General features: G+C 39.7%; 1 protein-coding gene across 1 annotated transcript in view; it reads right to left on the reverse strand.

Moving 5' to 3' along the window:
* The window catches only part of tiam2a (TIAM Rac1 associated GEF 2a), a 358836-nt gene that overhangs the window by 314686 nt on the left and 29073 nt on the right, over window positions 1-15077 (reverse strand). The window lies entirely within an intron of this gene.

Genomic DNA, 15077 nt, shown 5'->3' on the forward strand with positions numbered 1-15077 from the left:
GACTCCTTATATACCAAGTGACATTCCAAATCTTGGAAATTTGTGAATTCAGAGAAACAGTGGTTCAGAGAATCATCGCATTGTAGAATTGCAGATGTTACTTTGCCAGTTGACATAACTGAGTTATTAGACTATAAATATGACTACAACAAGTCCATATATCCCTGAGGGTGTCAGCGCAAGTAGACAGGATGGTGAAGGCAGCATATGGAATGCTTGACTTCATTAGCCAGGGTGTAGAATATAAAAGCAAGGAAGTCTTGATACAACTTTATGAAATATAGATGAGGCCACAATGGAATACTGTGTGCAGTTCTGGTTATCACCCTATTGGAAGATCATGATTGCACTGGAGAGGATGCAGAGAAGATTCACTCGGACATCCCCTGGAATGAAAGGTCTCAGGTTATGAGGAGAGACTAGATAGGCTGGGCGTGTCTTCCTTGGAGTGGAGGTGGCTGAGGGGTAAATCTGATCAAGACAAAATTGAGAGGCATAGATATTAGATTGTGATAATCTCTTCCCCATGGCAGACGTGTCTAAGACCAGACAAGCATAAGTTTAAAGGTGAGGAGCAAGTGGTTTGGAGGAGATCGGAGAGAAAAAAAATTCACCCAAAGAGTGGTAGCCATATGGAATGCGCTGCCCAGGGGTGGAGGAGGCAGGTACTCTCACAACATTTTTGAATTATCTGGACATGTACTAAAAACGCTAGGCATAGTAGGCTATGGACTGAGTGCAGAGAAGTGTGATTAGTGTAGTTTGGCATTTGTTGATGGAGTCGCACCACGCACACAGAGTCGCACACACCACAAAAACAGACCCTTCGATCCAACCTCATTCATGCTGACCAAGTTTTGCAAACTACTCTAGTCCCATTTGCCTAATTTTGGTCCATCTTCCTTTTAACCTTTCCTATTTACATACCTGCCCCAAAGTCTTTTAAAATGCCATAACTGTACCTGCACCTACCACTTCCTCTGACAGTTTGTTCCATACAAACAAACCACTCTCCAAAAAAGTTGCCCCTCAGGTCACTTTAATCTTTCTCTTCTCACCTTAAAATCATGTCCTCTAGTTTTGAGCTCCCCTACTCTGGGGAAAAGGCATTTGCTATTCACCTTATCTATGTCCCTCATGATTTTATAAATCTCTATAAAAGGTCACCATTCAATCTCCTATGCTCCAGAGGAAATAAATTCCCAGCCTATTTTTAGAACTCACACCCTCTAGTTCCAGCAATATCCTTTCAAATCTTTTCTGCACCCTGTCCAACTTAATAATATCCATCCTAAAGCAGGGCAACCAGAACTGTACACAGTACTCAAAGTGACCAACCAACATCTTGTACAACTGCAACATGGTCTACTACAAAGTCAGCTTGGAACTCATTCACCTGTCTTTCTTCAGAGTGAATGTGTACTATTCAGGGGGCGGTGGTGGGAATTGAGCCTAAACAGGTCTCCATTCAACTTAAATGGGCACCTTCAGTTTCACAGCAGTTACAGGAGAGTGTTAGTAAATGCAGTTTGTACGGACTTCTAGCTGGCAACATAGAAGAAAAAGACTGTTAGTTAAAATTAAAGATCAAGGAATTAAAGGCATGTTACTATCCTGATTGGGAGATAGTTAGGTGACAGCAGACAAAGCACAAGAAAATTGGGTACTGTTAGGAAGAGCCTATTGTTGCCACTACAAGGATTTGTGCCAGGGCTAAGCTATCTACAATATTTATTAAATGATTAAGATAACAAAATAAGGAGATATGCCCAAATTTTTTTTTGTTTGGAGCTCCAGAAGTTAAACTGATGAGAAAAAACAAACTGGGCTCATTCTTTGGAGTATAAAGGGTTAAGGGAATCCTTGATTAAATGTTCCAAAAAAACCTCAAAAAAAAAATTGGTAGGACAGTTAAGAATAACTTTTTATGTTAATAATAGCATCTAGGACAAAGGGTCATAAGCCTTAAATCCAAAGCCACTTCATTCAAGAAAGAAGTTGTGAAACACGCCCTCATGACTGGATCAAACCACAGGGAGAGTTCATTCAATGTACTAGAGACTGTTTCTTGGAGCAATATGTTATGGAATCAGTGAGCAAGGTTTTTCGAATTTGGCATTGTGTAATGAGGTGGGATTAATTAATTATCTTATAATCAAAGGATCACCTAAGGAAGAATGATCAGAACATGCTAAAATTTCAAACTCAATTGGAGGGCAAGAAAATGGAGTCTCTCACTAGCATTCTGAAGTTAAACAAAGGTCATTACAGAGGCACGAGGACAGATTTGGCCCTAATGGACCAGGTAGGAAGACTAAAAGTTAGTACAGTGGCAGATATTTAGGGATATTAAATTGCTCCCAACAAAATATAGATCAAAGACAAGAAAGATAGATTACAAGAGGAGGAAAAACGTAGTCTTGGCTAACTAAGTTAAATATAACAGAAAAGCAAAAACTAAGGCATACCACATTTGCAAAGGCCAGTGGCAGGCTGGAACATTAAAAAAAAACTTTTAAAGATCAACAAAGGGCTACTAAAACAGTAATAAAAGAACACAAATTAGGAAAAGAAAACAAGTACAAAATATAAAAACAGATAGCAAAAGTTTCTAGAAGTATATAAAAAGGAAGACAGTAGCTAAAGTGAATATTTGATGTAGAGACTAGCAACTTAATCATGGGGAACACAAATGGCAGAGACACTAAATTAATGTTTTCCCTCAGTTGGCACAGTCGAGGACAACATTAGCATCTTCTTTATAGTAACTGGCAATGAAGAGGTTATAGAAAAGGAACTTTGAACAATCACCAGAATGAGTGTATTAGAGCTCAGCTAACTATTGAGATTGAAGGTAGACAAGACCACAGGACCTGATGCCTACATCTTGGGGTCTTAAAGGAAGTGGCAGCAGAAATAGTAGATCCATTAGTTATGATATTCCAAAATTCCTGGATGGTGGAAAGGTTCCAATGGACTGGAAATATTTTAATATTCCAAAAGTGAGGGAGGGAAGGAGGCAGACTCTCAAACTATAGATGTTATTTTAACATCTGCCATTGGCAAATTGCTAGAATCCGTTATTAAGGAATTATTAAACACGATGTTTACAAAGACAAAATGCAAACCGTCACAATCAGCATGGGTTTACGAAGGGTGAATCATGTTTGACTAATTTGCTGGAGCGCTTTGATGTAACTAGTAAAATGGATAATGGAGATCCTGTAGATGTAGTGTATCTGGACTTCAAGGCAGCATTTAAGAAAGAGTCACACAAAAGGTTAATACAGAAAATATGATCACATGGATGAAGCAGCTGTCCCAACCCCATGACATTCCTTCCATCATAAAGGTCAGAAGTGGGGATGTTCATTGATGATGACACAATATTCAGCACCATTTGTGGCTCCTCAGATACTGAAGCAGTCCATGTTCAAGTGCAACAAGGTCTAGACAATATCCAGGTTTGTGCTGATAATTGGAACTAACATCTGCACCATACAAATGCCAGGCAATGACAATCTAACCATCATCTCTTGACATTCAATGATGTCACAATAAAGATGTCGTTTCATTCAGGCATTCAAATTGAGGTATACAAGATGCTAAAGGGGATTGACAAAGTAGACATAGAAGGATGTTTCCTCATGTCAGGCAATCTAGAACATGAGGCTATAGTTTTAGGATAAAGGGTAGAAGATTTAAAACAGAGATGAAGTGGAATTACTTCTTTCAAAGAGTCATGAATTTGTGGAATTTCAGAGTGCAGTGGATGCAAAGATTCTGAGTAAGGTTAGGGAGGAGATAGACAAATTCTTAATTAGTAAAGAGTTGAAGGGTTATGGAAAGTTGGCAGGAAAGTAGAGTTGAGGCCAAAATGAGATCAGCTTCAATCAAATTGAATGACAGAGCAGTCTCAAGGAGTTGAGCTGCCTACTCCTGCTCCTACGTATTTATGAAGTGAGTGACATAAGTAGTAAGTGTGAATTTCTCTCCCATAGAAAGCAGATATGAAACCACTTGCTTTTAACTTAGATTCATTTTTGCTAGCCAATAGTATAACATAAATTGGAGCTAAGGCAGGTGGATAGAATTAGGTCATAGTTCAGCCACGATTTCAGCCAATGGTGACATGAACAGTCAGCTATTCTTCTGTTTCTAATATTCAATAACTAACATTAATTGAACAGCTCCTGCAAGTGTCCTCATTGAAATCAGTTACATCAAAAAGCTGGGAACTTTGTTTTACTCATTCATGGGATGCAGTCGTTGCTAGCTAGACCAGTATTTAATTCCAATTTCCCAGAGGCCAGTTACTCGTTGATTGTATTACAGTGACTCTGGAGTAACATGTAAGCCAGATATCAAGATTCCTTTCCATCAAAAAAGGACATTAGTAAACCAGATGGGATAACAAGGTGTAGAGCTGGATGAACACAGCAGGCCAAGCAGCATCGGAGGAGCAGGAAAGCTGTCGTTTCAGGTCGAGACCCTTCTTCAGAAAGTAAACCAGATGTCTTTTTTTTAAACTGACAAAAAAAAAATGGATGTACGATCACCATTAGGCTAGCTTTTTAATTGTAGATATTTATAGCCACAGTGAGATTTGAACCCTTATCCCCTCAGAACATTATCTTGGGATTCTCTATTACTAGTCCAGTGATGTTGCCACTACACTACTGCCTCTCCTGTTCTTACTGGTCTACATTGTCTTTACCAACAGAAATCTTCAGGGGAGCTACAATACTCAATCTAGAATAATAGAAAGTTTATCGTCTAGAAGGATGCTAATAGTTAGCTTGCAAAGTACTTCAATTTTTAGTAAAGATAGCTCACTAGATAGCATTGTTTTTCCAGCTTGCCTCAGCAGGAAAGAAAGAAAAGGTGCCCCAGGCTAGTTTGCTAAAAGAAATTTTCCATGCTTTTAGCTGCATTTCCTTCAATAATACATATCCTCAAATGATAAAATGATTATTCTACTATCAGTTTGACTGTTCTTAATTATAGAAGAGTTTAAATTGCACTTAAGAAATAAAAATGCAGTACAATTCCTGCTAGATTAATTTTTGAGGAAGATTATAAATTGTTTAATTAGTTCCCACCCAGTTAAACTTAATTAGTATTTGTTAGAAAGAACCACAAGAACAGATGGTGCATCATTTCCTCTCTCCACCACCCCCCAACCCGCTCTAGGGGCTTCCAAGTCATGCAACGAACACTGGGTTTCATCTTAGATTCTTTGGTCTAAAACTAGAATGACAAAATTCTAATAGCAACAGCCTATATGATCTCTTTAAAGTAATAAAATAAAGCAAATTGCTTCACAGGAGCAATTCTGAAACCAAACAAAACACTAAGCCACGTACAATGATATTAGTCATGAACTTGGTCAAAAGCGAAAGGTTTTAAGGAATGTCTTAAAATGAAGACAGTGAGGTGGTGAGGTTTAGAGGGGAAATTCCAGAGTTTATGGCAAAGCAACTGAGAGTTGGTAATCAGCCCCAATAAAACCCTCTGGTAATCGATGGTGTTGTGATTTAAATTCAAGTGCTCCCTGCTGGACGTTGTCAAAATCGTCAAAGATCATAGGACTGTAGAAATTGCTGTTGTCCTGTAGACCATGACATTAGCCTCAGGTTTGAGGTTTGGAGGAGATTACAGAAATAGGAAGAGGCGAGGCCAGAAAAGGATCTGAAAATAAGGATGAAGATGTTCAAAAAAACAAGACGTTGCTTGACTGGGAACCAATGTAAGTCAACAAGCACAGGGTAATGTTGACATATTAAGATACAAAGAACAAATGTAGGCCATTCAGCCCTTCAAGCATGCTCCACCATTAAATATGATCATGGCTGATATGATTTTAACAACTCCACATCTTGCATGGCCCCTCTTTAATCCATTGGTAATCCCTTAGACTATAGGAGGATATAAATGGGCTGGTTAGATACGCTAATCAGCGACAAATGGGATTCAATCTGGACAAAATGTGAGGTAATGCACTTGGACAAGATAAACGAGGCAAGAGAATATATGAACAGTAGGATCCCAGAAAGCACCAATGATCAGGAGGTCCTTGATATGCATGTCTACAGGCCCCTTAAGATATCAGAACAGGTGGATAAAATTTCTCTTAGTTCATCCATGGGATGTGGGCATCCCTGACTGGACCAGCATTTATTGCCCATCCCTAACTGCCTTAGGAGTCGACCATGTTGCTGTGGGTCTGGAGTCACATGTAGGCCAGACCAGGTAACGATGGTAGTTTCTTCCTGTAATTGACATTTGTGAAATAGATGGGGTTTTCCTGACAATAGACAATGGTTTCATGGTCATATTAGACTTTTATTTCCAGATTATTATTGAATTCAAATTCTACCATCTGCTACGGCAGGATTTGAACCCAGGTCCCTGGAATGTTATAGGGGAAGGGTCACTCGACATGAACCATTCACTCTGATTTCTCTCCACAAATGCTGGCAGACCTGCTGAGCTTTTCCAGCATTTTCTGCTTCCACCCCCCCCAGAATATTACCTGGGTCGCTGGATTTAATAATTTAGCGATAATACCACTAGGGCATTGCCTACTTTGATTTTTAACAAGGCAGACAGTTAGTTGAGGCAAAGAGTTTAAAGAGCAGGGAGGTTGTGCTAGAACTGTATAAAAACCATCACTTAGGCCACAGCTAGCATGCAGTTCTGAAATCCTCATTACAAGAAAGATGTGATAGCACTGGAGAGGGTGCGGAGGATATTTACCTGGATGCCTAGGCTGGAGAGTTTCTGTTGTTATGAAATGAGATTGGACAGATTGGTGTCATTTTCCTTAGGAGAAGAGATGGAGAGGGGACATGATTCAGATGCATAAAATTATGAGGGGCATAGATAGGGTAAACAGGAAGAGTCTTTTCCCCTTGATAGAATGATCAATGACCAGGTGCATAGATTTAAGGTAAGGGGTAGAAAGTTTAGAGAAGATGCGAGGAAAACTTCTTCCCCCAGAGGGTTATGGCAATCTAGAATCCTGCCAGTAAAAAATAAGGGATCGCCCATTTAAAACAGATGAAGAAATTTTGTCTGAATTTTGTCACTCTTTACAAGTTAGTCTACGCAATATTTTTTAAAGGCAGAGATAGATTAGGTTTTTTTAAAAACACCCATAACATTTTAGAAGTATTCACATGTGCAGTGCTATGCCAAGGCAAGCAAAGTTATGAGTCAAGTATTGGAAAATGAGATTGGAATAGTTAGATGGTTGTTTTTTTTTTGACTGGCATGGAGACAATGGGTGAAGGGCCTTTTTCTTAGATTAGAATCAGATCTGCAGCAATCTCTGCCTTAAAGAATATTTAAAGATTCCACATCCGTTGCCTTTTGAGGATGGGAATTCCAGAATGACAACAGACAAAAAAAAAAGCCCTCATCTGTTTTAATGGTCAACCCTTTATTTTTAACCTATGACACAAGTTCTAAATTCTCCCACAAGAGGAACATGCTTTCAACATCCAACCAGTCAAGTCCCCTCAGGATCTTGTGTTGTGTTTCGATTAAGTCACTCTGACTCTTCACGCCAAAGGATACAGACCTAGCCCATGTAGCCTTCTGTCATAAGGCTATCTGCTCATTCCAGGTATAAATCTAATAAACCTTTTCTCAATAACTTCCAACGCATTGATATCCTTCCATACGTGACTAGTACTGTACAGCGTATTCCAGACACTGTCTCACCAATGCCCTGTGTAACTGAAGCATAACCTCCCTACTTTTGCAATCAATTTCCCCCGTGGCAAACCAATTCTATTAGCTTTTCTGATTACGTGCTGTACCTGCATACTAACCTTCTGTCATTGAGACAGGATGCATGAGGACAACCAGATCTCTCTGCATCCGTTCACTATTTAAAAAATATGTTTTACCATTCTTTCTGCCAAAATGGAAAATTTCATACTCCATTTGTTAGATCTTTGCCCACTCACTTAAGCATACAGAGGGATATATTAAAAGTTATGTCCTCTTCATAACTCACTTTCCTACCTATCTTTGTATCATCAGCAAATTTAGCTCCCATATCTTCAATCCAAATCATCCATATAAATTGCAAAGATTTGAGGTCCCAGCTCTGACCCCGTGACACACTACTTGTGACATCCTGGAAAAGCTCAACAGGTCTGGCAGCATCTGTGAAGAGAAATAACATTTCGGGTCCAGTGATCCTTCCTCAGAACCGATACTGGCTACGAAGATATCAGTTAATATGCAAGAGATAGGGTTGGGGGTACGGGCTAAGGAGTAAACGATAGGTGGGGGATGGGACTCAAGAGAGAGAAGAACAGTTGGACAGACAAGGGAGTGGATAACGATCTGGCTAGGAGGGTGAATAGCTGTTAATAGAGACTGTTAGTGGCTAACAATAGCTAGTGTGTAATGCCAGACTATGTGATAACAAGGTCTGGTGTGTGGGGTTGGGGGCTGGGACATGGGAGAATTCAGGCCCTGAAGTTATTGAACCCAATAAATCGAGTCTGGAGGGCTGCAAGGTCCCAAGCAGAAAATGAGCCACATCACATTCCTCAGTGACTGCCTCTGGCTCAGACTCACCCTACACTAATTCCAACTCTAGTTTCACCCCTCGTGCTTTGAATCCACCCAAGATCACAGGGATCTCCGTATGTTCAATGTTCCACAGACAGCTGCTCTAACTGCATCCTGAGATCCACACTCAGTGCTATGCCTCATCATATGCACACTCTCCATTCATGTCAATATGCTACCCCCATTCCATGTGTTTTTATTTTCTGTAATAAACTTTGATGACATAATGACCCGAAAACAGCACCTAATGATGGTATATTAATACTATTAAAAAGTTAAAGACACAGGTAAAGGCCATTTATTAAGCACCTTGACATATCAAGAGAGTTCAGAGACACCGAACAGCACGGTGGCTGAGCGGTTAGTACTGCTGCCTCACTGTGCCAGGGACCCAGGTTCGATTCCACCCTCGGGCGACTGCCTGTGTGGAGTTTGCACATTCTCCCCATGTCTGTGTGGGCTTCCTCCCACAGTCCAAAGATGTGTAGGCTTGGTGAATTGGCCATGCTAAAATTGTCCGTAGTGTTCAGGTATGTGTAGCTTAGGTGGGTTATAGGGGGATGGGTTTGGGTGGGATGCTTTAGGGGTCAGCGTGGATTTCTTGGGCTGAAGGGCCTGTTTCCACACTGTAGGGATTCTATGATTCACTGGGTGCTGGTTAGGGGGGAAGCAGACATTTGTACTGTTGCATTCTGCAAAGAAATCTGGTATTAAATAAAAAGACTGGCACCTGTTTTCCCACTTTAGCATGGAGGTTCACAATGAATTAACAAGCTAGTGAAAGAATGGGACTCTGTATGTTGTTAGGGCAAAACCAGTCAAGTGCATTGGAATAGTCAAGACTAGAGATCATGAAAATTAATGAATATTTCAGTAGCTGATGTGCTGAAGCTGAGGCAAATGTGGCAATATCCTGCTGGTGGATATAGGCATTCTTCAGAATGACACAAATGTGAGGAGTTGGAGACGCATCTCCAGGTCAATGACACCAAGTTCATCCAGCCTACTTTAATCTCAAAGTTTCCAGGGACAGAGATCGGGTTCGGTCACCAATTAAAGACATTTTCAGCTGGGCAGTCATCCTGGAGTCCTGGCCAATACTCTGCCCTTAATGAGCAACTCAATTATCTGGTCAGTATCACATGGCTGCTTGTGGGACTGTGCATACATATCATTTCCTACACCACAACAGTGACTCCAAAAAGTACTTAATCTATAAAGCACTTTGAGATGCTCAGTGACTATGGAAAACACTACGTTAATGCAATTTTCATGTGATCTTTGCAACAGAAGAATAATTACTTAAAGATCAAAATTCATTTCAGAAAATAAAAGAAAAACTATTCATAAGCAAAATGCACACACCTATCAAAACCATGCTTGAATTTTGTCCAGGAGCAGTTTTCAAACATCTGCCAAAAGTCCCTATTATGAACGAGTTGTCCAAATAGGTTAAAGTACTGTGAAAATTGTTAGTCTTTCCAGAGTACGCTACCCAAGTGCTACTCTTTACATATGATACTTGTAAGTAATTAGAAGCCATTAGCCATCAGAGCAGAATCTAATAAGATACTGGCCATACATATGCTAGTGGTGCTGGTGGTGGTTGGCAAGGAGAATAGAGAAGGAAATAGTCTAAGAACAGTAAACCAGCTAATTTTCTCTCTCACCTCAATATTACAAGCCTATTGATCACCTTCTGCCTACCCATCTTAGATCCATGATCAAATCTGGAACCTTTCCAAAGAGAACCACAACATTTGACCACTTACACACTGCCTGGTAGATATACCTGTTCGAATCACCACCTCTTAATAATAAAGGGAGAATTAATATCTATTTAAAGCAACAAGCTGTAGAAAACAATAGAAACCTTATTTAAAATGATGACATATTCTCACATTTTGAAGCCAACAAGGAAACTAAGAATTGGATGTTGTGCCCAGAGACCGTATAAACTTTTTTATCAAGACAATCATACTGACTTTATGTCATGTAGAAGGATTGGGAATTTGGCCACACAATTTCCGGAATAACACTTTCAGAAAACAGCTTTAGTTATATACACAGAAGCTGGGAGGAAGGAGAGCAAATACTAATCATCAAGAAAACCAATCATACATACAGATAAACAGTTACAAATTATCAAGCTTACAAACTCTTATTTAAGCACTGGTACTGCATAACTCATACAAAGACTGAGAACATTAAAACATTAGTCTTAGAGTTAAAGTTCTATAGCATATGTTAGTTGTCTTTAACTTAAACGTTCATTGTCTCAATGGCATAACACAGATACGCTATCAAAGAGTTTCTAAACAAAGAACATAAAGGCAAGATTTTCTAGAATTGCTCATGAGATGATTACCTTAAATCGAAGTGGAGCCAGACGTTCTACTCACACCCACATGACTGAGTGATAGCTCTAAAAGGTAAACACACAAATCAAATTCTCTCAAGTACTTCATTGTAACAGAAGTTAAAACAGTGATGCTCAGTAAATTTGCTAGCTCACTGCGCAAATTCACCAAATGATGTAGTACTGCGCCACAAAAAGTACAGATCTGGATAAATCTCCAATTAGATCTGGGATGCTACGTCTTTTTACTTGAAGTTTCCCTCGGATTCATGCAAATATTATAGACTCCCAAGACAAGTATTTGTTGTACAAAAATTAGTTATACAATTAAACATTATTTTAAAGAGGAGATTATAGTAAAAGATTTTTTTAATTCACAAAATGATATTGGTGCTTTGGTCTTAAAATCAACTGTCCCTTAAGAATCCACCAATTTTGTTTTACCACAAGGGAAAAGCAATTGCAAACTCTAGCTCCTGGGTGAGCAGAAGCAATACTTAAATTGCCCTTTGATGCCAAGCACTTGATGTCACCATGGAGTAGCAGACTCAGCTTAAACTCCCATCAGTGCTTTTCAGGAGGATCCATCTGGTCAATGTACACATGGGCTCATGAATCAGTATAGCTCTGCAGTAGATGCAGGTGACCAACTGTTTAAAACCACAGGGGTGATGTAAATCAGGCTGAAGACCAGCTCAAGCTGACAAAAATCAATAGGTTTTGAGAGGTGACAGTAAAGTGAAGTGATGTATTATGCAAGAATGAAAAACAGCATGAGGTATAAAGTAATCATTTACTTCTAGCAAGTTGTGTTTAATACAGAACCAATTCCATGATGTTTAAATAAGTATGAAGTTTAATGTGATATTTAAAGGGGGACAGTGCTACCCATATAAATGCTGGCAGAAGAGAGATATTTCTGACTGATGCTGATACAGTTAAGGCAGAAACAGAAGCCCAATATTACACACGCTCAATTCTCTGTAGTGTGCAGGGAGGTGTAGGCTAGGTGGTAAATGTCGGATTCCAGGGATAGGGTAGGGAGCTGGGTCTGTATGGGGTGCTGTACAGATGGTTGGTGCAGACTCAAAGGCTGAATGGCCTGCTTGCACACTGTAGGGATTCTATGATACTGTGAATCAAAACCCTGTCCCAAACATTTTGTTAAATTTGTTCAATTGATTCTGATGGCCATGGTTCTCTTCAGAAAGCATAACATAAAATCAAAGTTAAGGCGCTCACTAACAGTGTTGCTGAATGGGTGCTTATATCCTCGGGACATGGGTTCAAATCCCACCAGGGTGAATGATGGTGCTTGAATTTGGTTAAAAAGCTGGAATTTTAAACAGGAACTGAAAAGGGAACACGTTTCTTGTGCAGTGATTTGTTGTGATTCGGAATGTATTATGGATAAGGTGCTCAGTTACGAGTGGTGTACCATAAGGATCTGTCCTAGGTCCTCTTCTATTTGTGATTTTTGTAAATGATTTGGATGAAGGAGTGGAAGGGTGGATTAGCAAGTTCGCGGACGATATGAAGGTGGGTCACGTTGTGGACAGTGCGGAGGGCTGTTCTAGGTTACAAAGGGACATTGATAGAATGCAGAGCTGGGCTGAGAAGTGGCAGATGGAGTTTAACCCTGAAAAGTGTGAGGTGATTCATTTTGGAAGGTCAAACTTGAAAGCAGAATACAGGGTTAACGGAAAGATTCTTGGCGGTGTGGAGGAGCAGAGGGATCTTGGGGTTCATGTTCACAGTTCCCTGAAAGCTGCCATCCAGGTGGATAGAGTTGTTGAGAGGGCGTGTGGTGTGTTAGCTTTCATTAATAGAGGGATTGAGTTTAAGAGCCATGAAGTTATGCTCCAGCTATACAAAAGCCTGGTTCGGCCACATCTGGAGTATTGTGTCCAGTTCTGGTCACCTCATTACAGGAAAGATGTGGAAGCATTGGAAACGGTGCAGAGGAGATTTACCAGGATGTTGCCTGGAATGGAGGGAAGGTCTTACGAGGAAAGGTTGAGAGCGCTACGGCTTTTCTCCTTAGAATGACGAAGGATGAGAGGTGACTTGATAGAGGTGTACAAAATGATCAGAGGTATAGATAGAGTAGACAGCCAGAGACTTTTTTCTTGGGTGGAGGTAGCTTTTACAAGGGGACATAGTTTTAAAGTGAAAGGAGGTAGATATCGGGGAGACGTCAGAGGTAGGTTCTTTACTCAGAGTGGTAGGGGCGTGGAATGTATTGCCAGAGAGGGTACTGGAGTCGGCCTCATTAGGGGCATTTAAGCGGCTATTAGATAGGCATATGGATGATAGTATAAGGTAGCGGTGGAGGTTAGATAGACCTTAGGTTTAGGGTAAAAGTTTGGCACAACATCGTGGGCCGAAGGCCCTGTACTGTTCTATGTTCTATGCTCAATATTTTGTTTTTTCAACAGGTGATTGCAAACCTAGTTAAGATCCTAAGCTGGCTGCTGATTCAATTTTCTGTTTGAACTAAAACTAATAACAAAATGAACTGAATAATATAATCAGGCCCTTACAAAATTGAAACAATTTGTTTCAAGTGATAATTTGGTATATTCCCAGGGATAATCATTCCAACATTAAAATGCTGCAATTTGAAGCACAGCCTGCAATGACAATTCAACTTTGCCCGTATCTGTATTGTTCCAAGCTGTCATGAGACACAATTTTTGTAGTATAAAAGGTTTAGACAAAATTCTCACTTAAGGTTCAAGGCCTTACAACTTACCCTGATTTCTTAGTGCAACCATGCTAAAAACATTGCCACCACTCTGCTTGTGATATGCAACTGCAATCAATTGATTCATTTCAGTCATATTGGGTAAAATTGTTGGCCCATGTCAGAAACACCGACTTTCAAAACAGTGCTCTCTTGTGCAGTACGTTGGCAGAATCTTACTCCAGATTTATGTTGCAACAACAGCATTTCTAGCAATTCTACATTGCTATAGTAGCAAAAAAAGGGCATTTGTTCTGCAATGCTGAGAAATCCCACATGGAAATTCAGATGACTAAAGAAAGGTACTTGCATTCTATAATAGTCTGTCACCTTTGCCTAGAATTATATTCCAAAATATAAGTCATGCTTTCTACTGTACTTTGATGGATTGGATGAACATTTGATTCAGAAATTAACTCCAGTATTAATAAATTCACCATAACGTATCTTGCAAGAATGACAACTATCCAGAAAAGGTTAGCATCATCTTTTACTTCCATAAAACCCATCCAGGTGCAAACAGATGAAAAAGGTTTAACTTTTTTTTGCAGGCGTGATATTTATCTTCCTTCAAAGAGGAATTTCCCACCACGACCAATTAATTCCAACCACCACTTAGATGGCAGGTACAGCCATTACTACATACAATTCAAAAAGTTCCAGCAGAAGATCTTTTGTTTAGGTAACATTATATTGTTAAAAATGATATAATTTTCTTTACACGTAGTTCTGCCTCAATTGATTCATTTACATATTAGAACATCCATTTCATTCCTCTTCTCCTACTTGGATAGTTTGTAACAAAACAGGCAGTGGCACAGTCTCCCTAAAGTAGACTTGATGGTCGCAGGCTCTTTAAAAGCATAGCAGTATTCTGAAATAGAGGCTAAAGTATTCTTCCCGAAAGTGAACCTAAATTCCCAATTTGAAAATCCTAAACCTGGTTTCCAATCACTCCAATGCTTCATCTATCCTGGTCTCAAATCTTCTCAAGCTCAATGCCAAGAATTTGCATTTGTGCAGCACCTTTAACCTATTAAAAGCAACCCAAGGCACTTCATAAGACAGTTATCTGCACTTTAATGACACCACTCCACGTAAGGCAGTATTAAGACTTGGGAGCAAAAACTTGGTCAAGAACAAAAGAGCTTTTAAGGAAAATCTTAATAAGAAGCAATATAGATCCATAGATAGGTTTACAGATAGAATTCCAATGGTTACAGCCTAGTTAACTAAAGGCATGGCCACCAATGATAGTACAATCAGCAGGAAACCAAAATAAAAAAAAAATTACTGATATCTTATAGAGGAGATTTCCAAAGCAGCAAGAACCTATCGGACTTGGATATCATTAATGCAATTTTTAAAATTGAGGCATTG

This window comes from Rhincodon typus, chromosome 9 (genome assembly GCF_021869965.1).
Source record: "Rhincodon typus isolate 14 chromosome 9, sRhiTyp1.1, whole genome shotgun sequence".
NCBI lineage: Eukaryota > Metazoa > Chordata > Chondrichthyes > Orectolobiformes > Rhincodontidae > Rhincodon > Rhincodon typus.